This window comes from Propithecus coquereli, unplaced genomic scaffold (genome assembly GCF_000956105.1).
Source record: "Propithecus coquereli isolate 6110/MARCELLA unplaced genomic scaffold, Pcoq_1.0 Scaffold536, whole genome shotgun sequence".
Taxonomy (NCBI): Eukaryota; Metazoa; Chordata; class Mammalia; order Primates; family Indriidae; genus Propithecus; species Propithecus coquereli.
In genome coordinates, this window is record NW_012151241.1 from 1,182,593 (window position 1) to 1,193,450 (window position 10,858).

General features: G+C 37.0%; 1 protein-coding gene across 1 annotated transcript in view; it reads right to left on the reverse strand.

Moving 5' to 3' along the window:
- Window positions 1-10,858, reverse strand: part of EFCAB5 (EF-hand calcium binding domain 5) — a 78,127-nt gene that overhangs the window by 65,920 nt on the left and 1,349 nt on the right. The gene's annotated exons all lie outside the window — the stretch shown is intronic.

Here is a 10,858-nt window from a genome sequence, read left to right on the forward strand (position 1 = left end):
ATTTTCTTTATCCACTCATCAGTTGATGGGCATTTAGGTTGATTCCACATCTTTCCAATTGTGAATTGTGTTGCGATAAACATACATGTGTCTTTTTGATATAATAACTTTTTTTTTCCTTTGGGTAGATACCCAGTAGTGGGATTACTGGATTGGATGGTAGTTCTACTTTTAGTTCTTTGAGGAATCTCCATACTGTTTTCCATAGAGGTTGTACTAACTTACATTCCCACCAATAGTATATAAGCATTCCCTTTTTACCACAACTGCACCAACATCTACTGTTTTTTGAATTTTTAGTAATGGTCATTCTGACTTGGCTAAGGTGGTATCTCACTGTGGTTTTAATTTGCATTTCTCTGATAGAAATGTTGAGCATTTTTTCATATGTTTGTTGGCCATTTGTATATCTTCTTTTGAAAATGTCTGTTCATATCTTTTGCCCACTTTTTAATGGGATTATTTGCTTTTTCCTTGCTGATTTTTTCAGTTCTTGTAGATTCTGGATATTAAATGTCCTTTGTTGGATGTATAGTTTGCAAATATTTTCTCCCATTCTTTTGGTTGTTTATTTACTCTATTGGTTATTCCTTTCTTGTGCAGAAACTTTTTAGTTCAATTAAGTCCTATTTATTTATTTCTGTTTTTGTTGTATTTGCTTTTGGGGTCTTAGTCATAAATTCTTTGCCTAGGCCAATGTCCACAAGGATTTTTCCTAAGTTTTATTCTAGAATTTTTATGGTGTCAGATCTTACATTTAAGTCTTTAATCCATCTTCAGTTAATTTTTGCATAAGGTGAGAAATAGGAGTCCTGTTTCATTCTTCTGCATGTGGCTATTCACTTTTCCCAGCACCATTTATTAAATAAGGCATCCTTTCCCCACATATTTTTGTCTGCTTTGTCAAAGCAGTTGGTTGTAGGTGCATGGTTTTATTTCTGTGTTCTTTGTTCTATTTCATTGATTTATGTGTCTAATGTTATACCAGTACCATGCTGTTTTGGTTACGATAGCCTTGTAGTATAACTTGAAGTTGGGGTAACATGATGCCTCCAGATTTGTTCTTTTTGCTTAGGATTGCTTTGGCTATTCAGGCTCTTTTTTGATTCCACATGAAATTTATGATTTTTTTTCCCCTAATTCTGTGAAGAATGACATTGGTATTTTGATGGGAATTGCATTGAATCTATAAATCATTCTGGGCAGTATGGACATTTTTAACAATACTGATTCTTCCAATTCATGATATGGAATGTTTTTCCATTTGTTTGTGGCATCAGTGATTTCTTTCATCAAAGTTTTGTAGTTCTCCTTGTAGAGCTCTTTCACCTCCTTGGTTAAGTATACTCCCAGGTATTTTAATTTTTTTGCAGCTATTGTAAATGGTGTTGAGTTCTTGATTTGATTCTCAGCTTGGCTGTTATTGGTGTATAGAAATGCTACTGATTTTGTACATTAATTTTATAACCTGAGACTTTACTGAATTTATTTATCAATTCTAGGAGTCTTTGGAGGAGTCTTTAGAATTTTCTAGATATAAGATCATATTATCAGCAAACAGGGTAGTTTGATCTCCTCTTTTCTGTTTTGGATGCCCTTTATTTCTTTCTCTTGCTTGCTTGCTGTGGCTAGGACTTTTAGTACTATGTTGAATAGAAGTGGTCAAAGTGGGCATCTTTGTCTTCTTTCAGTTCTTACAGGGAATGCTTTCAACTTTACCCCATTCTGTATGATGTTGGTTGTGGGTTTAGCACTTATGGCTTTTATTATTTTGAGGTGTGTTCCTTCTATGCCTAGTTTGTTAAGAGTTTTTATCATCAAGGAGTGCTGGATTATATCAAATGCTTTTTCTGCATCTATCCTGAGATGATCATATAGTTTTGTTTTTTATTCTGTTTATGTGGTGAATTGCATTTATTGATTTGTGTATGTTGAACGATCCTTGCATCCCTGGGATGAAACCTACTTGATCATGGTGAATTATTTTTTTGTTATGCTGTTGGATTCAGTTTGCTAGTATTTTATTGAGGATTTTTGCATCTATGTTTATGACGGATATTGGTCTGTAGTTTTCTTTTTTTGTTGTGTCCTTTCCTGGCTTTGGTATCAGGATGATACTGGCTTCATAGAATGAGTTAGGGAGGATTCCCTCCATCTCAATGTTATGGAATAGTTTCAGTAGGATAGGTGCTAGTTATTCTTTGTAGGTCTGGCAGAATTTGGCTGTGAATCCATCTGGTCCTGGGCTATTTTTTGTTGGGAGATTTTTTTTATTACTGATTCAATCTTGCTCTCATTATTGGCCTGTTCAGGATTTCTATTTCTTCCAAATTTTGTATTTTTCTCTATAAGGAATACCTCAACATTGAGCACTCAGTAGTTATGCAATAAATACTGATTGAGTAAAGACTCCTCAATAAATTCAATTTATTCATTCATTCATCTAACACACACTTATTGAGTCCAAACTGTGCTCAGTGTCCAAATATAGGTATGATAGAAAATATTCCCTGTCCTCAAAGAAATTATGGGGAGGTAAATAACAATTATATTTACAGTGTGCTAAGGGCTAACATGAGCCTACAAGTGCTTCAGAAATATAAGAAATATATTTTTAAAGTAGTTAATCCAAACCAGTTGTGACAGAAGATATCCCAGAGGAAGTAGTACTGGAGCTGACTCTTGAAGGACAAGGAGAAATTAGCCAGCTAAAGAAGCAAGGGGAAGGATGTTCTAGACAGAGAAGGCAGGCACTCTGGATTCTAGGCAAGGATATATGGCTGGTGGTTTTAATTAGCTAATATGTAAGAGATAGTAAAATTAATGTGCATAAAGAATGCAATCTAACTAAGTCTGGGCTTGGTAGTCATTGTCACTATATGCTAGGTACTTCAAACATAGTGCCTCCAAGCTTTGAGGCTGGCCTTGATGGTGAGAATTTACTATTTCTAAATGAGGTGGTTGAGTCTCACCTGAACAGCCTTCCTGGAGAAGTAAGAAAGATTAGGGCAGAAGCCAAGAGAGTAAGGATATTCCCCCAGTGGAGGGCAGGGGGAGGTGCTGAGAAACATCTGTTTTGGTGGTGTAGAACTGAGCTAGGACAGAGGATGTAAAAACAAAGAGAGCTGTATTTAAGGTCTTCAGCCATTAGAAGGCCAGAACCTCTTCTATGAACAGACAAATCCTATTTCCTTTTGAGGATATCAGTTACTGCATAGTTTAAAATGAATCAATGAAATTATATAGCAAACTCTAAAAATTTCTGGACATCTTGGATAGTCAGATGTTTCTACTTCACATCCACCACATCTTGTCAGACAGTATGCCAGGTATCCAGCCATAGCTGGAGAGAACTTAACTCAGGAACTCTACCTCAGTCTCTTTCACATTAGGAATATTTTATGCCACTGAAGCAGAACAGAGACTTACTCTATATCAAGTTGCAGGGTGGGGTGCAGAATATAAGAATATCATTCAGGGAGACCATGATTTCTCAGTCCATATATAGTTGAATTTATAATTATTTAATAATGGTATATATACATACACAACAGGGTATAGTTTAGAGAGGGATATGGAACTAGTCAGTGTACATAAATTATTATTATGCTTCAGGTTGAACAAAAGTAGAACCTGTTTGGATAAAGTCCCACCACATACCGTTGAGTATAATAGTCATTTGAATACTGTAAAAAATATTTTCCTTATTTATTCATTCACTTTGGCATACTCTGTTTTATTGGATTGATAAAATCTGATATTCAAAACAGATTGACAAGATGATTAATATTACTAATATCACCTGTGGAGAAGCACCTGTGGGATTTCCTAGCATAACATAAGCACAAAGTTTTGGCTCAGTAAAGGGGTGGCAGCTGGTATGTAGTATGAACAGACAGCTGTCTAGGAAGCCACTGTCTCCTGGCAACTGAGAAAGACCCATATCGAGGATGAAACATTCCCTTCATCTTGCCAAGTACTTGTGCTGGCAGCATGTACGGATGAGTTAGACATTTTGAGGCATTTTTTAATACAAAAAGTAAGTACTTTGAAGTAGATCCTAGAACCTGTTGCAGATGCCACATTCCAATAGAAACATACATAATAGATTTTGTCACATAGCTGCATAAGTTGCTTGAACACTATGTGAGTTAATCTGCAGGGAATTATAATAAATAAAATAATTTTAAAAATAGGCCCTATTTTCTGGAACAGTCTGAAATTCTAACATTAATAGTTTTCCTTTTTTTTCCTGTTTAAAAATTTTTTAAAAAATAACATGTAAAATTGACCCCTTTTTGGTGCACAGTTTTATGAATTTTAACACATATAGGAATATGTGTAACCATCACCATAATCAGGCTATTAAAAGTTTGTAATCCTATTTTAAGAGCAAATATTTTTCATTATCACTTCATAATAAGGTGGTAATAACCTATCAAACATGCATTCCCAAGTACTGGAGGAACTGAGTTGGGGAAAAAGATACTTTAAAAAATACTACAAAAAAAAAAAAAAGAAGATATGAAGAAAAGCAAATGACATAAACCTAACCTACTTTACAGTTTTGCAAAATTGCACGTAAGAATTAAAGTCCACTTTAATTCTCTGTCTTCATCAAGAACATTGATGAAAAGCAGTAAATTATATTGCATATGTAAAACCTACACAGCAGTGATATTGTGTTTTTCAGATAAGTGACTACTACTATAAAAATTGTTTCAAATAAGTAAGGAGTGTCTTCTCTACCTATGGCTCTTAGATACCTTTTTGTCCTGGGAAGTAGGTAGATAAAAGGTTTTTGGATCAAGTTGAAACAAATAAACACTTTAATATTATCACCAGAAGACAGAGTCTTGACAAACCAAACAAAATTTTCATTTGTCTTTTTTCTTGAGAACAAATAAGGAAAATGTTGATTCCTAAAGGGAATGGACTTCTCCAAGGCTCTGTAATGAATTGAAGACAACACAAACAATGATATAGTTCAGAGAATTTCTAAGCAGTACTGTTTTTACTAAGGTTGCCGAGTATACAAACTTTAAGTCAATAGGCATTGGGAGGAGAACATGCTGTTGTAAAGCATCTTTAGGATTTCTGAATATCCTACGAATGCCTCACACTGTCATCTGTTGACATATAGAACTTGGATTTTTGCCAGAGAGAGAGATGAAGCCCTAATCTTAACAATCCAGGCAAACAAAGCATCTTTGATTAACTCTTTCATGAAATGCCTATAACAGTGTTGCTCCAATAGAAACCAAGGCTTAGAATAGAAATAGAAAATTAACTTTTATCAAGTCTCAAATGACCCTAAATATACAGACTTTCAGTTTAAGACACATCAGTGAAACAACCTAACCCTCTTGTGTCATGGTGTTTGTTGGCAATGGAACCTAGACAAGAGTCCTAGTGTGCTTATTACTATTCTTAATTACAGACATTGATAAATGCCTAGAGTTTTACATACTGACTGAGATTTACATATCTCTAATAGGAGGAAAGGTTTGTCAATATATTGGTTTACAGCCCTGACACTGATTCCCAATTGTAAGTATTTTTTTATAGAAATAGATCTAAATACAATCTAATTTATTGCTCTGCAAGAACAGATGGTGAGCGGAAATGTTCCTTAAGCTATTTATTAAATTTAATGACTCTGCTTCCTGCATGCTGTCGGAACTTTTCACCAGTACGAAAACTTTCTTAAGTTGGTTTCTCTTTAATTTGATCTTGAAAGTTTAGTGTGCATAATAACCTCCGGTGGAACTTTTCTTTTCTTTTCTTCTTTTGTTGTTGTTGTTGTTGTTGTTGTTGTTTTTTATTTCAGCAAATTATGGGTGTACATATGTTTAGGTTACGTGTGTTGCCCTTGTTTCCCACCCCCACCGAAGTCCATGTTTCAGATATGTCCATCCTTCGGGTGGTGCGCATTGCACTCCTTGTGTATACAAACACCCGTCCCCTCCTCCCTCCTCCCCCCTCCTCCCGCCGCCCTTCCCGTGGTACAGATGAAATCCACAAGCCTAGTATCTGCTGCCTACAGGAAACACATCTAACCCACAAAGATGCCTTCAGACTAAGGGTCAAGGGATGGAAAACTATCAGCCAGGCAAATGGAAGTCAAAAGAAAGCAGGGGTAGCTATACTATTCTCAGATAACATAAACTTTAAACCAGCAAAAGAAAACATATAAAAAAATTTTCTTTTCTTCTTTGAAATGGGGTCTTGCTCTGTTGCCCAGGCTAGAGTGCAGTGGCATCATCATAGGTCACTGCAACCTCCAACTCCTGGGTTTAAGTGATTCTCTTGCCTCAGCCTCCTGAGTAGCTGGGACTACAGGTGGGTGCCACCTAGGCCGGCTAATTTTTGTAGTGACAGAGTCTTGCTATGTTGCTCAGGCCAGTCTCCAACTCCTGGCCTCGAGTGATCCTCCTGCCTAGGCCTCCCAAAGTGCTATGATTACAGTTGTGAGCCACTGCACTTGGCTTTTATAAATTTTAGTATAGGTCTCCATGCCAGAAGATAGTTAAAGGAAAATATGGAGATTCAGGAAGAGGTTCAGAGATTCAAATTGTATTGTTTGTGTTTTAGATCTGGAAGAGACCTATTAGATATCATTTAGACCAGGGGTCAGCAAACTACAGCCTATGGCCCAAATCTGGCCCACTGCCTGGTTTTGTATGGCTCAAAAGCTAAGTGCAGTTGTTACATTTTTAAATGTTTTTTTTTAAGTCAAAAGAAGAAGAATATTTTGTGGCATCTGAAGATTATATGAAATTCAAATTTCAGTATCCGTAAATAAAATTTCATTGGAACACAGCCATGCTCATTAATTTACATGTCTATGGCTGCTTTTGCACTGTAACAGCAGAATTGAGTAGTTGTGACTCAATTTGCCAGGCAAAAAGCTTTTATTTTTATGTGATTAAATTTATCAATATTTTCGTGATCTTGAGTCATGGTTAAAAAGGAATTTAACCCCTGGTCTCTTTCTTCCAGTTTTCATATGGCTCCATTTTTTACATACATACACACATACAGACACATACACACACACACTCACACACTTAGTGAGATATATTGCAAGGACAAAAAAAGTTGCAAATAAATCTAAAACCTCATTTAGTACTTTTATTATTAGTAGGCTTGTTGGTTTTATTATTTTGAAGCTATTTTATGTAAATTGCAGGATTAAAAAAATCAGTAATTATGTCAATGTTGTTAGGAAACTAGATTTTCAATGTAAGAAAAAAAGAAATACAAATGTAAAATCAAGAAAATTAGGTAAAAACTCTGAAGCATTATATGTGATATGAAATTATCAATATAAACTCATTCTTTTGAAAATTATATATATATATTTTTTGGCACAATTAATTTTAATGTCTCTCCTTTGGGTGGGGGAAAGGTCGCACTATCCACTATTAAAGATACCCCAAATGTTGTCTGGCACTTTGGTATAGAAAGGATTTGGTCCAATCTTGTTCTGGCTTAGGATACAAAAAGGCACATAAAGTTGGTGGTTCAAATGCCTCTCTGCTGAGGTGGAGCAGAAGGTGGACAGGGAAGTGATCTGGGAGAGAAGGTAGAAATGTGGGCTTGAGTTCTTATTGACCAAGGTAGTTGGTCTTGGATGGATGCTGGGGTGGCCAAAGGCAGCCTGAGCCCTCAGGCTGGGTAGACGCTGCTGTGGTGGCCCCCGTCTGCCAAGTTCACCAGCTTGATGCTTTGGAACCACAGGTGGATCTTCTCTGGGCTTCCTCCACTGAGTCGCTGGCGTGGATAATGTTCCTGCTGATGTGAACGCTGAAGTCTCCCGGTATGATCCCGGGGATAGCCTCAGGCAAGTCGGTGTATCCTATCATTGCTCTCGAGGGTGGAACACATTGTACCCTTCCAAGATCATGGCTACCACAGGCCAGAGCTCATGTAGCTGATGAAGGTAGGGTAGAAGGGCTTTCTCCGCAGGAGGTGCCTTCTCCGCAGAAGGCAAGGAAGCCTTCTGTTATGGGCACGATCTTCAACCACACCAGGTTGCAGCCCCGCTTCCAAAGCCCTGGATCACACCTCAAACAAGCTGCCCACTGCACCCCATCTGGCTTCAACTTGACCAGGGTCTGCTCCTGAGTCCGGAAGGGTCCGTCGGAGCTGGAGCGCACCAGCTGGCTCCGCCCTGAGCCCACCAGCTGCACAGCAGCCCCGGCGCACCCATGCTGGACTAGACCTAAAAATTATTAGGTCATTAAATCTGAAATGTCCAATTTCAAATCAAAAGTGTAGTTTATTGTATCTCAAACAAGAAGCAGTACAATTAATCAAAGTATGCCCCTGACCTATCAACAGGGTTTTGCCATCATAAGGGTAGCTTGTTTATGCCAGCAGCAAAGAAGCCTGGAGAGTGAGTGGTAATGAAAGGTTTTCCACAGCTTGTTAAAAATAGAATACTTTGGCCGGGCGCGGTGCTCACGCTTGTAATCCTAGCATTCTGGGAGGCCGAGGTGGGCGGATTGTTTGAGCTCAGGAGTTCGAGACCAGCCTGAGCTAGAGGGAGACCCCGTCTCTACTAAAAAAATAGAAAGAAATTATCTGGACAACTAAAAATATATATAAAAAATTAGCCGGGCATGGTGGCGCATGCCTGTAGTCCCAGCTACTTGGGAGGCTGAGGCAGTAGGATCGCTTGAGCCCAGGAGTTTGAGGTTGCTGTGAGCTAGGCTAATGCCATGGCACTCTAGCCAGGGCAACAGAGAGAGACTCTGTCTCAAAAAAAAAAAAAAAAAAAAAAGAATATTTTTCTTTGTAAGTAGTCCAAAGCCTGGAAGAAGTGGTAGTCAGTGGTGCAAGGTCTGGCCAATATGGTGGGTGACAGAGAGTTTCCAAACCCAGCTGCTGTAGTTTGAGCAGCGTTGTTTGTGCGACATGTGGTGGAGCGTTGCCTTGCAAGAAGATTGGCCTGTCTCTATTGACCAGTCTTGGCTGCTTAGTCACAAGCATCCTCATCACTTTGTTCAATTGGTTGTAGTAGACATCCACTGTAATCGACTGACCAGGTTTCATGAAGCTATAGCGGATAATACCAGCACTGGACCACCAAATGGACACCATTAGTTTTTTAAATACATTGAATATATATTAAAATCCATGCATCTGTAATGATACTAAAAAAAAAGAACCCTTCCCCAAAAGGGGAAAATGTTTTTCATGTGCTGCCACTGGTGGTGACTATTGATAGATATATTGGTATATATAGATGTATATAAAATTCTGAAAATCTGTGATTAAAAGCAAAAAAATATTTATTCTGTCTTATTAGTAGGAAGACTATGTAACCAAACACATAGCAACCATGTGGGATTTATTTCAGGAATTCTAAGATAGTTCACTATTAGAAAATCTATTAATAAAATTCATCATTAATGGATCTCAGGTGAAAAATGATCATCTCCATAGGTGTTGAAAAGTATTTGGCAAAATCAACAATCAGTCTTGATTTTTAAAAATTACTCTGTAAGATAGAAATTAGGTACTTTTCCTAAATTGTGATCAAATATTCTTCAGATCCATATATATAGAATTTACATATACATTTTTAAAAACTGCAAGGTGAAGCAGTAACACAAGAGGCATTTCTACTAAAGACATAAAAAGACAATGATGCCTGGATCACCTCTATTATTTAACATTGTATTGGAGGTAATAGCCAATGCTATTAGGTAGGAGAAAGATGTTAGGAGTGTAAAAATGGAAAAGGAAGAAGGAAAACTACTATTATTTGCAAACAATATGGTTGCCTCCCTAAAAAACCCAAGAAATCAACTGAAATTTCATTGTAAGAGAATTCTGTAAGGTAGCAGGGCACAAAATTATACAGAAATTAATAGCTTTTATGTCTTCAGACTACATCCAGATAGAAAATGTAATAAAAGAAGAAAGTCCCATTTATAATAGCAACAAAAAATAACTAGTAATAAATCTAAAACAAGAGTTGCAAAACCTATATGAAAAAACTTTGAAGACAATACTGATGGATACAAAATAAGATGAGCAAATGGAAAGATACCTGTTCTCAGACAGAAATACTCATCGTTACTAAAGATGTTGGTTAAGTTAATAAAAACTATAATCTGATTTCAATAAACATTCCTGTAAGAGTTGATTTGATTTCCTCTCTCCACCTTTTTTTTTCAAGTACACAAGTTAATCCTAATGCCCATATTTAAAAAGTAAACATGAGAGAATAGCCAAGAGACATCAGAAAAAAAGAAGAGCAAATGGTGGGGACCAGCACTTTCAGGTTTATTAAAATACATTTAAAAGTCTCAATAATTAAAGCAGTGTGGTAATAGTGCATGAAAGGGAGACAAACCAGTGGCATCAAACAGAAAAATCCAGAAACACACTCCAAAATATATAGGAATTAAATAACAAAGGTTCATCTCAAACCAGTGGGGCAAAGATAGACTACTCAACAATTCTTGAGACTACTAAGTAGCCATTTGAAAAAGGATGAAGTCGGATCCTTACTTTACATGTTATACTAAGATAAATTCCAAATGAATCAATATTTAAAATGAAAATTAAAATAATAATAATTCCAGAAGAAAACATGGGAGAATTCTTTTAATGTTTTGAAATGTAACGTTGACTCAAAATCCAGGTGCCATAAAATAACACTTAAATTTGACTACACAGAAATAAAAAATCGGCTGGGCGTGGTGGCTCACGCCTGTAATCCTAGCACTCTGGGAGGCCGAGGCAGGAGAATCGCTCAAGGTCAGGAGTTCGAGACCAGCCTGAGCAAGAGGGAGACCCTGTCTCTACTAAAAATAGAAAGAAATTAGTTGGACAACTAAAA